Genomic DNA, 13,351 nt, shown 5'->3' on the forward strand with positions numbered 1-13,351 from the left:
ATCTGGGGCAAAGAAGTAAACTAGCAAAATAAATGAAACATGGTGAGCTTAACTTTTTCCAAAATGGAAGGTTTCTAAGAGGCTGCATGCAAATCAAATCAGAAATTAAGATTTGGGAGCGGGGGGCGGGGGAGAAGGCAGAGGTTGTGAGGGAAGGAAACCATTGAAAACATCCATATTTGAAACTTATACAAAAGCCCTCTGTGATACAAAGAATTATGTTCTAAATTATTTGATCTGTATGGTTCAATTTTTATGAATCGTATTTTCTTCAGTAAGTTTTGTAGCTTGCAGCACTTCTATCACAGCCTGTTTGCTGCCCTTGAACTCTGAAAGCTACACAGTCCCTTTCCTGAAATAGAAACATAGAATATTAGAGTAGAAGATTCCTTCGAGATCAGTTAGAATTGCAGTTCTCAACACTGGCTACACTTTAGAATCACTTTTGGAGCTTTTAGAAAGTACAGAGGCTCATGCCCCATCCCAAACCGACTAAATCAAAAGTGGGGGAGATAGATATCATTATGTGTTTTTTTAAAATGAACTCCACAGGTAGGTTCTACTGGGCTGCCAAGGTTAAGACGCATGGATACAAAGCACACATTTGCATTATCTGATACCACAGTCACTGGCCACATGTGGCTACTCAGCCCTTGAAATGCGACTAGTCTGAATTGCATGGTAATCACAAAATAATGGGATTTCAAAGATTTAGTACCACAACAAAATTTGCAAAGTATCTCATCAAAATTTTTATATTGATTATATGTTGAAATTACAATATTTTGAACATATGGGATTAAATAAAATATGTTATTAAAATTAACTTCACCTGCTGCTTTTCACCATTTAACGTGGCTCCTAGAACATTTAAAATTACATAGGCAGCTTGCATTTGTGGTTCCCACTTTCGAACAGTGCTGGTCAAGACCAACACTCTTTGATTACAAATAAAGAAACTGAGACAGAAAAGCATAACGCGTTCTAGGCAGCACTTTGGGGATTCCCTCTTCCAGGCTTTTCCTGTTGCCATCAACCACTCTGCTGCAGAGCTAGGAAGGGCAGAGTCCACGATGCCATCCATCAGATATCGAACCTTTCTCTCTCTGGTCCTGCTAATTGTTTCCTTTAAAACATGATATGAAAATCTGTTTCCCTTTTAGGAAAAATGTTCCCTCTCCATTTCTACTGTAGGGTTCCTCATGAAAGCAGCGTAGCTAGAACAGACGTTAAAAAATAAATCTAGAGAAACATGAGCATAAGGAAAATGCAGAGAAGGGATCAAAAGGAGTGTTAAGGATGTTTTAGACCTTCATACTCCTTTTCATGGAGGGTCAAGTTCTATCCTGTGAATGTTGTAACATGTTGTAGATGAATAAGTGACCGTGGAGCCCCTGAGCGTCGTGAGCGCCATTTTCAGCACAGCATCTGTCCTGGCTGAGAATTTAGAAGTTTGAACCTATAATATTATCTTTCTACCCAGAAGGACTGTCCTTCTGAATAATGTTACTGCAGGGAGGCAAACCAGGTTCTCCATAATGGTGCCCTATGTCACACCTAGGTGCGCAGGTCAAATGGCCTTTATCCTCAATACCTTCTACCTTCTGGTGCATGGATGAGTACCCGGTCATTCAGAAGCCAAACAGCATCACCACTTACTTAAAGAAGAAAATCTTGTTTTGATGAAGTGAAATGGTCCTACCAGATCTGGCAAATGGAGATTAAAATGTATTTCTTCTAATGACCAGCTAATTCAAACAAAAACAAAGATGTTTTTTGTTGCATGAGGTTTCCCACCCACCACCATCAGCCCCCACCCGCCCTTGAGAAGCCAGCAGAAAGAGAATTGCCATAAAACTGGCTGCAATGTATTCTATTTGAGAAATCATGCAACACAGGGACTCCTCAGTCTAATAAAAGAATAAAAGAGACCTGAATTCTGATATAAAGCCTTCATGCAAAGAGTTGGAAAGGAAACGTACAGGTCAGGCCAAACCACACATACAGTAGATGCATTCAAGATTTCTGTTGAGATACTCTTGTTCCCCATCCTAAATACAGCACAACCTAAATGTCATCTTAAATCAAATGTTTGGTGCTCTGGAGCCCCCTATGTTGCATGCTGACTTCTATTAGCTATGATTAGTCAAGTTTTGCCAGTCAAACCACAAAGAACATACTTCCAGGCTCAACTCACTTCTCTGCAGTAATATTCACCTCTAAACCCTATCATTTGTATACACCAACCTGGAAAGATAACATGTTACAGACGGATCCTGGGAAAAAGTGCCAGAGTGAAAATAGCACTTGTTGCTATATTCAACAAAAAGAAAGATTATTTATTTTAACTTTAAATAATTTTTCGGATCCCTTCCTCAAAGATGATAAAGAAATGACAGGAAGTAAAGAGAGTTACTGCCTTATTCTGAGATGGTTTTTGTGACCATTTTTAGTTCCACCTGGTTTTTAGTCTCAAATGAAATGTGGATGGTGTCGTTTTACAGGGCATATCCAATAATAATGAAGAAGAAGAATGGCCTTCAAATAAGGAGGCCAATATTAGAAAAAGTAACGTTGCAGCTATATAAGAATAAACAGAATAGAAACAACAATTTATGTGGTCAAGGTACTCATTCAAAAGATCTGATAAAAAAAAATTGTCTTTGAAAGGGAAGTGATCCAAAGTTTTGAAACAAGCAAGGCATCCAAACCATGGGGTATGTTTCATTCATGACAAGGGCATTTATGGCAGCCTGGCTCTTGAAAAGAGAACCCGACCTGAAGACAGGAACTAGGCTCATAGGCTCAGTGTGGCACTCTCTAGCTCTGGGCCATGGCTAAGCCAGGGGACTTAAATGCCACTCTTCAAAGTGCATAGGTTGGTGTATCAGTGGTGTATCAGTGGAACTGGACCACCCCCAGTTCCAGCTCTGCATATGCTACGAGCCTTCTAGCTCACCATCAGAAGCCCTCAGCCAAAGGGAACTCCTGCTCTCTAAAATTAGTTCAAGCCAAACGCCAACATGGTAGTTTTCAATCCTTGTTAATTTTAGGGTAGAGATTAGAAAGGTGAACCTTGAGGAAATAGAAGGAAGCAACTAAAATATGTATTTTTAAAGTGTTGATCCTGATCTATTTCTCAGAAAAGATAAATTATCGAGGGAAGTGAGCATGAAGGAAACAAATATGGAAATGTTAACATAACATTCAGGAATTTATCCTAAATGTTATTAATTATTATTTTAAAATTTCCTGACTCTCAGTAAGAGCTTCAAAAATTTTACTCTTGTTTCTGGAACATTGTTACCATAACCTAGAAACTTGTAAAAGCTCTCTCTCTCTCTCTCTCTCTCTCTCTCTCTCTCTCTCTCTCTCTCTCTCTCTCTCTCTCTCTCTCGTTAAATCCAGGATTTGTGATTCCCAACAATGTAATACTAATGGATCCTCAAAAAAATACTAATTACCCAGTTTTTTCCTAATTACAAAATGTAAGAACTCTTCAGTGAAAACATTAAACATGATGTCATTTTAAAGTGCCAGGGTTCTTCTTTAAAGCAATGCTACAAAATAGATAGCTTATTTAGTTTACAAATAGCAACACAAAAAGGTTCTTTAAGTCTGCTTAGCATAAAAGTATTTCTTTCTCACACTTAAATAGTTGAGGCTATTGCCCCCCAGTTTATTACCTTGTCTCAACTGTATAATTTCTTCAAATAGGAGTCAGAGAAACAGCCCTAGATTTAAATTTTTAAACACTAATTTATAAAAGCATTGGTTGATTCCCATAATACAGCTGGTAGTCAAACTGGACAAGATAATGAATTGACTGAGATCATTGTTCCATCTTCATCCAAGAAAGCTGTCTCTAAAAAAAGATCTTAAATTGCTGTAGAAATCCAATTTGTAAGAAGCAAAAGAAGCATATAGATGGGAAACACCAGCATGATCACATTAATTTTGTGACTAACGGCAATGCTTTGAAGTGAAGAAGAAAAGATGACAAAAATAATGTCCACTCAAATACCCAATTTTAACCTAACAACACAACCAGAAAAAAAACCAACTACAGATACAAAGATCACATCTTGGGGATCCAGCGAACACCACCCCACCACAGACAAAATAATTTTCAGCTTAATAAGAAGCAAGTTCCAATGCTAAAGGAATACTATAAAATGGTGATGCCTCGCTGCTAAAAAGCAAATCATACTAAGAAATCAGGAAACCAGGACATGGACATCAGCACAAATGGCCATGGAAAGTCCATGATCAATTGGTTTTGAATCTGCAGGTATGGAAACAGACAAATAGTTATAATGAAAATCTTCAACTTACTGTAACTGAAAAGCTATATAGGAGAAGTCTCTCTGACAAACTACCCTTCATTTAACCACTTAATCAAATAAAAACTGCAACATCACAGAGCTATCGAAATAAAGGCACAGTTTCCACTATTTTGTGGGAATGTTCTCCTAGACTGTCTGCTCATGTATAAACTATATAAGGTCGCAACTGACATCTAATTGACAAGCAATATATGGATTTCAGCCATTTACATTCAGAAACAGTTGCCTTAAAGATACTAACAATTGAGCAAATGTGTTTGAGTAAAGTTAAAAAACAAAAATCGCTATGAATCAGTCAGGATTTAAAAATTTAAAAAAAAGATTTATACGTAATGCTACAAAGGAAAATGAGAAAATGTATAGGGAGACACAAGTGAGTTCTTTCATTGTTTGCTTCTTAAGTTTTAAAACTAAAGTACTAATATTCAATCAATAGCATCATTCAGGGAATACACACTTAGGTTTGGATGTGGAGAGTGGGTGTTTTGTTTGTTTTATTTTTAATTTTTAGGTTTCTTTTTAAAGAATCCCTTCCTTATTAAAATTTAATTATTTATTGAAGTGATTCTTAAAAGCTCATAGAATAAGGGAATTCTTACCTGACACATTAACTCGCTTCGTAGCTCCCCCACATGCAGTTCTCATGCTCATAAACATTATTTTGCCCAGGAAATAATGGTCTTATTCACACACACACACACATACACACACACATCCTTCCACACAAAATGCTCCCAAGTCCAAGGAAACTGACAAAAGCAACATTAAAATTCAGTGCAAAATAAGAATCCCATTTCTGAATTCCACCTATGAAAAGACAAGACTGGCCTCATTTAAGCAACTGCAAAGCTCCCTTGCTGCTTAATAAAGGTAATAAACATCATCTTACCATTATTTGTAGAATAAAGACAGCAACGTGTTGCTTCCTGCGGTCACCAAATCAAGTTTTTTCTTCCTTTCTTTCTAGCAACTTCTTTTTCACCAACAAGATTATGAAGAAAATAAATCTGAGTGTTTGCCTCAGTATTTCAGACCACAAGATTGTAAAACTAGCTCTTAGTTAAAAAAGAACAGGTCTGGTATTTTGCAATCACTTCTGCAACTCAGAGGTACCTCCTGGACTCCCTTACCTCTCTCCTCCCTCGTTCTCTACGTTTCTTTTAGTAATGAGACTAATTTTTCCAGTAGCCTCGAACTCCCTAGATTTAACTGACATGGAAAATGTGACTAAAAACTTGTAGAACTGTCTAGCCTCCAACCCTACACAGAATCAACTTTGTTGTAAGTGTTGAAGAACACCTCGCAAGCAGCTACTTGCTCGCTTTGACTCCTGCACAGCACAACACAGAACACCAAATAACAGTGCGCCATCTAGTTAGCAAGTTGCATTCTCCATTCTAGAAGGGGGGACACCTTCAAACCCTGGCAGTTAAGGACTTGTCAGGGTTCAGCTGCTCTAAAGGTCCAATTGTTTATTTAAATGAAAAAAAAAATATCGCTACTGAGATAATCCACATCTCGTGGATATGGGAAAATTTAGGTTATAATGGCACTACAAACTTTTACATCTAACTTTGATTTACAAGATAAAAGCAAGTTTTAAATTAAAAGGGCTTTCTGTTAATAGAGCTTATTATTCTGAAGACGGGAATGATTTTCTTCGAAAGTTGTCCCTGGGTACATGCCTATTATCTTTGCTTTTCCCCTTCCACTAATGAGCATTTATCTAAAGAGCCTGTTAATCCTCTGATGTGTGCTTCTGGTCAGAGGTAACAGTTTGAATAAAACCACTAATCACTGATCACTAAATCACTGATCATTAATCACACTCTCCAGTGTCCGTGACCCGGGCCATTTTTTCCTTTAGGTCTATGCATCATAAACAAGAAGTTTAACATTTTAGATGCACATGTTTGTGCGGGTGGGGGGGCAGTACTATTTCATCTCTAGATGTGAATAAATAATAAATACTGCCTCGAACTTGGGGAAGGATTGTCAATTAGATCCCAGACAGGAGTTTCACAAATGCTTACTCTGCAGCATGGCTTTCACTTTGAAGAAAGTAGGTCTGACTATAACAAAACATGTGTTCTTCAAGAAATCCCCACATCCTCAGAATATAAATTTTCCTTTATTTAGTTTTCAGCCACTCCAAATCAGAGAGCACCCAAGTCCTCTGCCCACTCCATCCAAAACCCCACTAGTAATTTTTTTTTATTTCTGCTGTGCACACTCCTCCCGCTCCAAGAGTTTTTACTTTTATCCCTTAAACATGGTCACACACTGGTGTTTTTATTTCCACTGCCAAATATGAAGTTCTGATTCAATTCATATAACGTGTGTATTTAACGTCCTCTTTAAATATAGAAACTTAAGGTTGAAGGAAAGAAAGTAACACACGCAGCAATTCATTGTATGGTATTTTGGGTTTAACGACTCACATTCCCTCACTTTGGAAATGAAACGTTTAATCTTGATCCTTTCAGCTAAATTTGATTTAGTCAGCATCCTCACTTCTTCCCTGGTCTGCTAAGCGGTTGGAGAAAGGCGCTACGTAAAATTAAGTGCTATGTTTGCAGTGGGTGTGTTGTTTTCCTAAATCACCACAGGGACACAGTATCATCATAACGTCTCTAAGCATTTCCTGAGATGTCTTTCTATCAGAGCTGAGTGTTTTCGCCCTGGAGAAGAGGGGTCGCTGGTGCCTTTCGTAAATAATAGAAAAGGGCAGATTGTGCGTGTGCTGATCAGGTACCGTGCTCCCCTCAGACACCAGAAGCTCTTACCCACACTCCAGGGACAGTGATAGCCCCGGGGAAAACAGTAAAAGGCGGAGGCGGGGCCAGAGTGATAACGGTGTGGGAGGGAGAGGGGGTGACGAAGGAGGGGTCCCGGAGGAGGGAGCAATACAGATGCCCACGGAACTGGCGCTTGTACAAGTATGTTGGGGCTGGGGGTGGGAAGCAGAGTTGCTTTGTCAGCATTTCTAAGCCCCCGAACCCTTGAGTATCTGAAGCTGTTAATCACTTACTGGCCTGCAGAATGACGTAATGGACCTGTATCCAGCCTTTATTCCTTGACACATGTCAGAGAGGGAGGGAAAAATAAAAATCAAACACACTCTGCGGACACTGACAACAAAATATACAAGCAGCCCACTCCGGTTCCTGGCCTTGAACAAACATCAAGTGGGGGCGGCACCCGTTCAGGGAAAGTTAGGAAGGAGGGTGGACAACGTCTGGGGCTTTATCTACCAGATAACACACACCCTCGCCCCCGCCCGGAAATAAATCTATGGCAAAGAAGAAGCTGGGTGCAGCTGCCAGGAGAAAACATCTCCTTCGTTCCTTCGCGTGTCTTGCCCCTCTAAGAACTTCGTGAAAAGTTTAAGCGGTTCCGTGGAGAAACTGTCGTAGAGGAGGGTTCCTTCGCCGAGTCCTGGGAACTGCCACCGCGCCGCCGCGGCAGAAGCCCGAGCTGTCACTTGGGGCAGCGGCGGGGAAGAGGTAACGATGCCAGCGAGCACCGGACGGAGGCAGGAGGCGGCTGAAGAGTGAACGCGAGCAGAGCCTCACCACTCTCAAGCCTTCCGTGCCTGGAGCGAAAGCCAAGTGCCTCCAAGGGCGATGTCCCCTCCCCGGGTGCGCGCGCCCACCAGCTGCGGCGGGCAGCCCTGCGGGAGAGGTGGCAGCAGCAGACTCGGCACCCGGGAGGGAGCGAGCCCCCCCGCACGCCCTCCTGCCCACCCGCTAGGTGACCACGCGTCCTCGCCGCGCCTGCTGGAAGTTTGCAAACTTTCTTCGGGGGTTCCGCCGCATCACCGGGAAGTTGGGGACGCGGGGGGAGGTTCCTGGCTCGCCGTCTCCGCTGCCACCGCCGGTGCCACCGCTTGACCGCACTTCTGGAGGGTTCCGCACCTTGCCAGGTCTCTGGAGGCAAACACACACCCCCGATTCATAACTGTTCCCCGCGTCAGGGAAACACACGCGCGCTCCCACACACGCACGCACGCCGGGTGGACACAGCGCTCACTCCACGTTAGCATCCCTTCAGTCGCACGGCGCAGCGGCCACCGAGACGCGCTCCGGGAAAGACACGGCGTGGGGTCTCTGGGGTGGCCTCAGGACACAGCAGAATTCCACAGTTCACCATTATTTGGGGCCGGACTTCCTTCTGGTCCGCCAAAGTGTTTACAAACACAGATCACCCTCCAAAAAAAAATGCATCGCATCTTCCCTACTCCTTGCCCTGTGACCTGCCCACTGGACCGAGTAACCTCGCGGCTGCTGCCGAGAACCAACCCCTGCAAACAAGTACGCTCCCGAGATGGCTCCCTCGGCAAGTGCAACAAAAGTGGCTAAATGCAAAAGCCCCAGAAGTGGCCGAGCCGTATTTTTAGGAACTTACCAAACAAGTGTGGAGAAGGCAAGAGCGGAGCCCGGGTGAAGGGACCACGTTGGACTGAGCAAAGATTACAATACATTCTATTTAGAGTGCATTACATCACCCCCCCGGTGACGTCACGTGGGATTCCTGAACTTCTAAATCATTGCGGTCCGCGGGGGAGAGAGGGAGGGGCGGGGCCGGCGCGCCAAGGGGGCGGGCCCCGCCCCAGCCCCGCCCCACCAGCGGAACCTGGTGCACCCACCCCGGAGCGGCGGCGGCGACGACCGCGCAAGCAACAGCTTGCAGAGCCCAGCGCCGTGTGACACGGCTCCCTGACATTAGTGGTGTGAGTCAGCTTGGAAACAATCCTCAGGGTTTCAGACAGGACCACGGAGGAGGCACAGACACGGGTTCTCCTGCGAGGAGGGCCTGGTAGCATTTGAAAGGTGTGGGGAGGGGTGTTAGGGGAGAGGTGGGAAGGGGGTCCTGAAGGGTGCGGGAAGAGACTTTCTACCAACAGAAATGAAGGACGCTACCCTCCTCCCCCAACAGCAGATGTCCAGCTCCTTTTTGCCTGCGACAACAGTCGTGACCTCATTACAGTGTTCCCTGCACTGCATCCTGGTTTCTCAGAGCGCGCACACAGCACTCCTTTTAACCGCCCCCACCCCACCTCACCTGCAGGGAATAACTTTATTGTGCACCCTCACATGAAATACACAAACCCCACCCTTTCCAAGACCCCTGCTTCGTGCTTCTGAGAAGCTGGAGGGAGAGTTGCTCCTGGAGGCGAAAGGTGAATCACTGCTGGAGCCAAGTGATGAGCCTGATTTAGACTCAGCGTCAGAGCCGGAAGGGCCCTTGGCGATTCCCTCCAGAGCCTTGTCTGTAACTTGCCCAAGCTCACAGGCTGGCAAGTAGCAGAGCCAGAGCCAGAATTCAGGATCCCGGCGCCTGGTCTGCAGTATCTTCCTGACAACTTCCTGAGAGAAGGAGCCTGGCATTTTCGGCGTTGGCCAGTCACCATCACCATCTTCAGCTTAATTTCCATTCAGATGTTCTCCCTATGAGGCGGACTCAAAGGGAAGGCATAGGCGAGATTCCAGCCGATTTTATGCGACCGCTGTCATCCTTGCAGCAGCTCACACTTTACAAAGCACTCACACCCACGTGAACTCTCTTGATTCTCACCACCCAACACAAGAAGTAGGGCAGGTGTTATAATTATCCCCATTTTACAGGTGAAGGAAGACAGACTCCAGAATGTGAGGGGGCTGGCCTGAAGTCACTTGAGCAATTGGTGGCAGTGGCATCACCCCAACCCCTGTTTTTAAAGCCCAGATCCCAACTAGGCTTCTTTCTAGAACCAGGAGTGAGCATTCGCTTCTCCTGGGTTACTGGTGGTCACAACCTCTGCTAAGGATGTGTTGGCTGAGAGTAAGAGGTTTGCTTAGAAACAGTTTAGCCCCCATTAACAAACAATAATTATTCCTGACATTTATGTAGCAGATGACATTTATATAGCACCCCTCATCCCAATGCCTCATAACCATGACTGTGCGGTTTGCCAGAGAATCATGACTGGACTGGCTTGAAACTGTAATGCTCTGCCTGGATTGTCACATACTTCTGAGCTGGTTTGACATACTGAATGGAAGAGCTTTGCATTTCCTTTCTGTTCTGAAGTGTTCAAACAACTCCCTCCCCTTCAGTGTTCCTTGAGACCATAGGGACTGACGACTTGTCATTTCTTACAGCCCTATTCAGGACGCATCACTGAGTTTTCTGTTTGTTCTTTTCCACATGTAGCCCTGAAGGAACCTGCAAAAGAAGGGCTCCAGTCCTAACTTGAATCTTAACCAATAAAACTTTAAATATGACAGCTCAATTACCTGGGTTTATGGAAGGAAGCAATAGCCCTACTCAGGATAGCCTCCTTGCCCACATCCCCATTCGATTGCCAGAAAAGCCTTTTCCACCTGAAGGAGGTATCTACCTCTTTCTCCCTCAAAGAAAAAGTATGAGCCAGAGGAGGAACAAATGAAGCAGAAAGGGGATACAGCTCAACACATCAGAGCTCAGTCTGAGAGCTTATCTTCTTTTCCAGCTGACAGGTGGGACCAAAAGAATAGAATAGAGAATTGAATAAGCAATGCCGAGGTGATAACCAAAATATTTAAAAGCCTGTAAGTAGTTAATCGACATGTAAATTTAAAACATTGAATCTCCAGTATTCTCTAAACAGAAGCATATACATATGAGGTTTTCTTTTTTAAAGATTTTATTGGGGAAGGGGAACAGGACTTTATTGGGGAACAATGTGTACTTCCAGGACTTTTTTCCAAAGTCAAGTTGTTGTCCTTTCAATCTTAGTTGTGGAGGGTGCCGTTCAGCTTCAAGTTGTTGTCCTTTCAGTCTTAGTTGTGGAGGGCGCAGCTCAGCTCCAGGTCCAGTTGCCGTTTCTAGTTGCAGGGGGCACAGCCGAACCGGCAGCCTTCGGAGTTAGGAGCATGGAGCTCTAACCGCCTGAGCCACCGGGCCGGCCCCTACATATGAGTTTTAATGCAAGTAGTTTATCAGTTTCTAATGCTATCCAGATCATTTGTTGAGCTTTAAAAATTGCGGACCTTTTGTTTGGCATGCCGTCACTAAGTAAACAATGCCCCTTTCTGAGCCATGATTGACATAGTAATACACATGGAACTTTTCCAATGACGTCCCCAATTACTCGATAATCATTAGGTTACTTGGAGTCCCCATAGGTAGATAATTTCTCTTAACATCAGTAGTATTGTTTAAGGTTGCTGACTCCTTTCTCAGCTTCTACTGAACTGACAGCAATTTCACTCAGAATGTTTCTAGCCATTGTATTATAGACAGTTTTTTATATATTTCAGATCTCTGTTACCAACTAAGTCACACACACACACACACACTTTTTTTTAATAATGTAACTTGAGAAGAAAGGTAGTGTTTCCCAGTGTGGACTCTAATGGCAGGCTGCCTGAATTCGAATTGTGGCTATGGGTCTCAGTCTCCTCATCTATGTAATGGGGATGATGGTAACTCAAATGAGTAAAGAACTGTGCTTGGCACAGGATAAATATGTAAGTACCTGCCTGCATTTTTATTAACGAGAGAAATGTGTCTAATGCCACGATAGGAAGGCATTCAGTGATTTTTAGCAAATTTGACCAAATAAATGAAAACAGACACTGTTTCCCCAAACTCTCCCGGCCCCACACTAACCCCTGCGTGCATCATCTGTGCCAAGCAGGTTTTCATCTGTCAAGCCATGCCAACACAGCCCTGAGGTTTGTGGACTTGAACTCCTGCATGCCTCGTGCTCTCACCCAGGCTCTTCCAGGATCTCTCAGAGCCAAAGTCCCATGGAAGCTGCAGTCCTCAGAAGCAGCCATGCTAGAGAACCTCTAGGGATACCACAGCTGGTGGTGGCCATAACCTGAGGCATTTGACTACTGAGGTACCAGCACCACCTCCAGAAATGCCATTTCACCCACTAGGATTCTACCCATTAAGGCCTAGGGGGCCTGTAAAGACAGGGACACTTACACTAGAATCAAGGTAAACTGTTGGGGTATCACCCACCCAGGATCCTCCCCACACCCTTCCACAGGGTAGGGTCACAAGTAGGGCACAAGCCCACCCGTATACAAAGACACTGGTTGGACCTATGAGGGGCTGACTGACACCTACACTGACCAATGAGAATAGATGACACCGCATGCTAGACCAGGGGTTAACCCTTTAGTGGCTAGATCATGGGGCAGTGCCAGGGAGAGGCCTGGGCAGCCGGGCCAATGGATAAAACAGAGGTAAGAGCAATGGGTATTTGCTAACCGCATTGGAAGAATTTTAACATTTTAACACATTTACAGCCTTACCAGTGGTTACCTAGTGAATATCAAGCCTGAGTAGAACCATCCCAAAGTGCCCTCAGATGAGGAGAAATCCTTTATCTCTTGCTTTGGATTTAGTAATTTCTCCAACATTCAACAAAGGGTGGGAGGTCTGCCCCATGCTGGGGAGAAAAAAAAGAAAAGGTCTTCTTCCATGTTCCTAGGCTCCCACAGAAGTTCTCAAACTCAGCGGCATCAGATGCACTTGGGCAACTTGTTAAAGGCAATTTCTTGGGTCAGACTTCCCCGGGGATTTCAATTCAAAGGTCTGGCATTGGGTTCAGGATTCTGCATTTGTCCGGGGACCCCACTTTGAGTGAGTCTTGCTTAGTGAATTTATAGATGGGCCCAGGAGGAAGCTGGGGAGAGAACAGGAACAGTCTGCTGCCTGCGACACTACATAAATATACGTATATATATATACACCGTGTTTCCCCGAAAATAAGACCTAACCGGAAAGTAAGCCCTCGCATGATTTTTCAGGATGACATCCCCTGAACATAAGCCTTAATGCGTCTTTTGCAGCAAACCTTAATATAAGACTGGGTCTTATACTGTATTTCCCTGAAAATAAGACCAGGTCTTATATTATTTCTTGCTCCAAAAGACGCATTAGAGTGTATTTTCAGGGAATGTCTTATTTTTTCATGTACAACAATCTGTATTTATTTAAATACAGTCATGTCATCTTCTTCTGAA

The 13,351-nt window shown here is 43.9% G+C and overlaps 1 protein-coding gene across 3 annotated transcripts in view; it reads right to left on the bottom strand.

Moving 5' to 3' along the window:
• Positions 1–8,811, bottom strand: part of CREB5 (cAMP responsive element binding protein 5) — a 381,676-nt gene extending 372,865 nt beyond the window's left edge. For all 3 annotated transcript variants that reach the window (XM_033088717.1, XM_033088718.1, XM_033088719.1), the window contains exon 1: positions 8,754–8,811. The gene's annotated coding sequence lies outside the window, so the exon portion shown is untranslated. The remainder of the gene's footprint in view (positions 1–8,753) is intronic.
• Positions 8,812–13,351: the final 4,540 nt, after the last annotated feature.

This window comes from Rhinolophus ferrumequinum, chromosome 20 (genome assembly GCF_004115265.2).
Source record: "Rhinolophus ferrumequinum isolate MPI-CBG mRhiFer1 chromosome 20, mRhiFer1_v1.p, whole genome shotgun sequence".
In the NCBI taxonomy this organism is placed as follows: Eukaryota; Metazoa; Chordata; class Mammalia; order Chiroptera; family Rhinolophidae; genus Rhinolophus; species Rhinolophus ferrumequinum.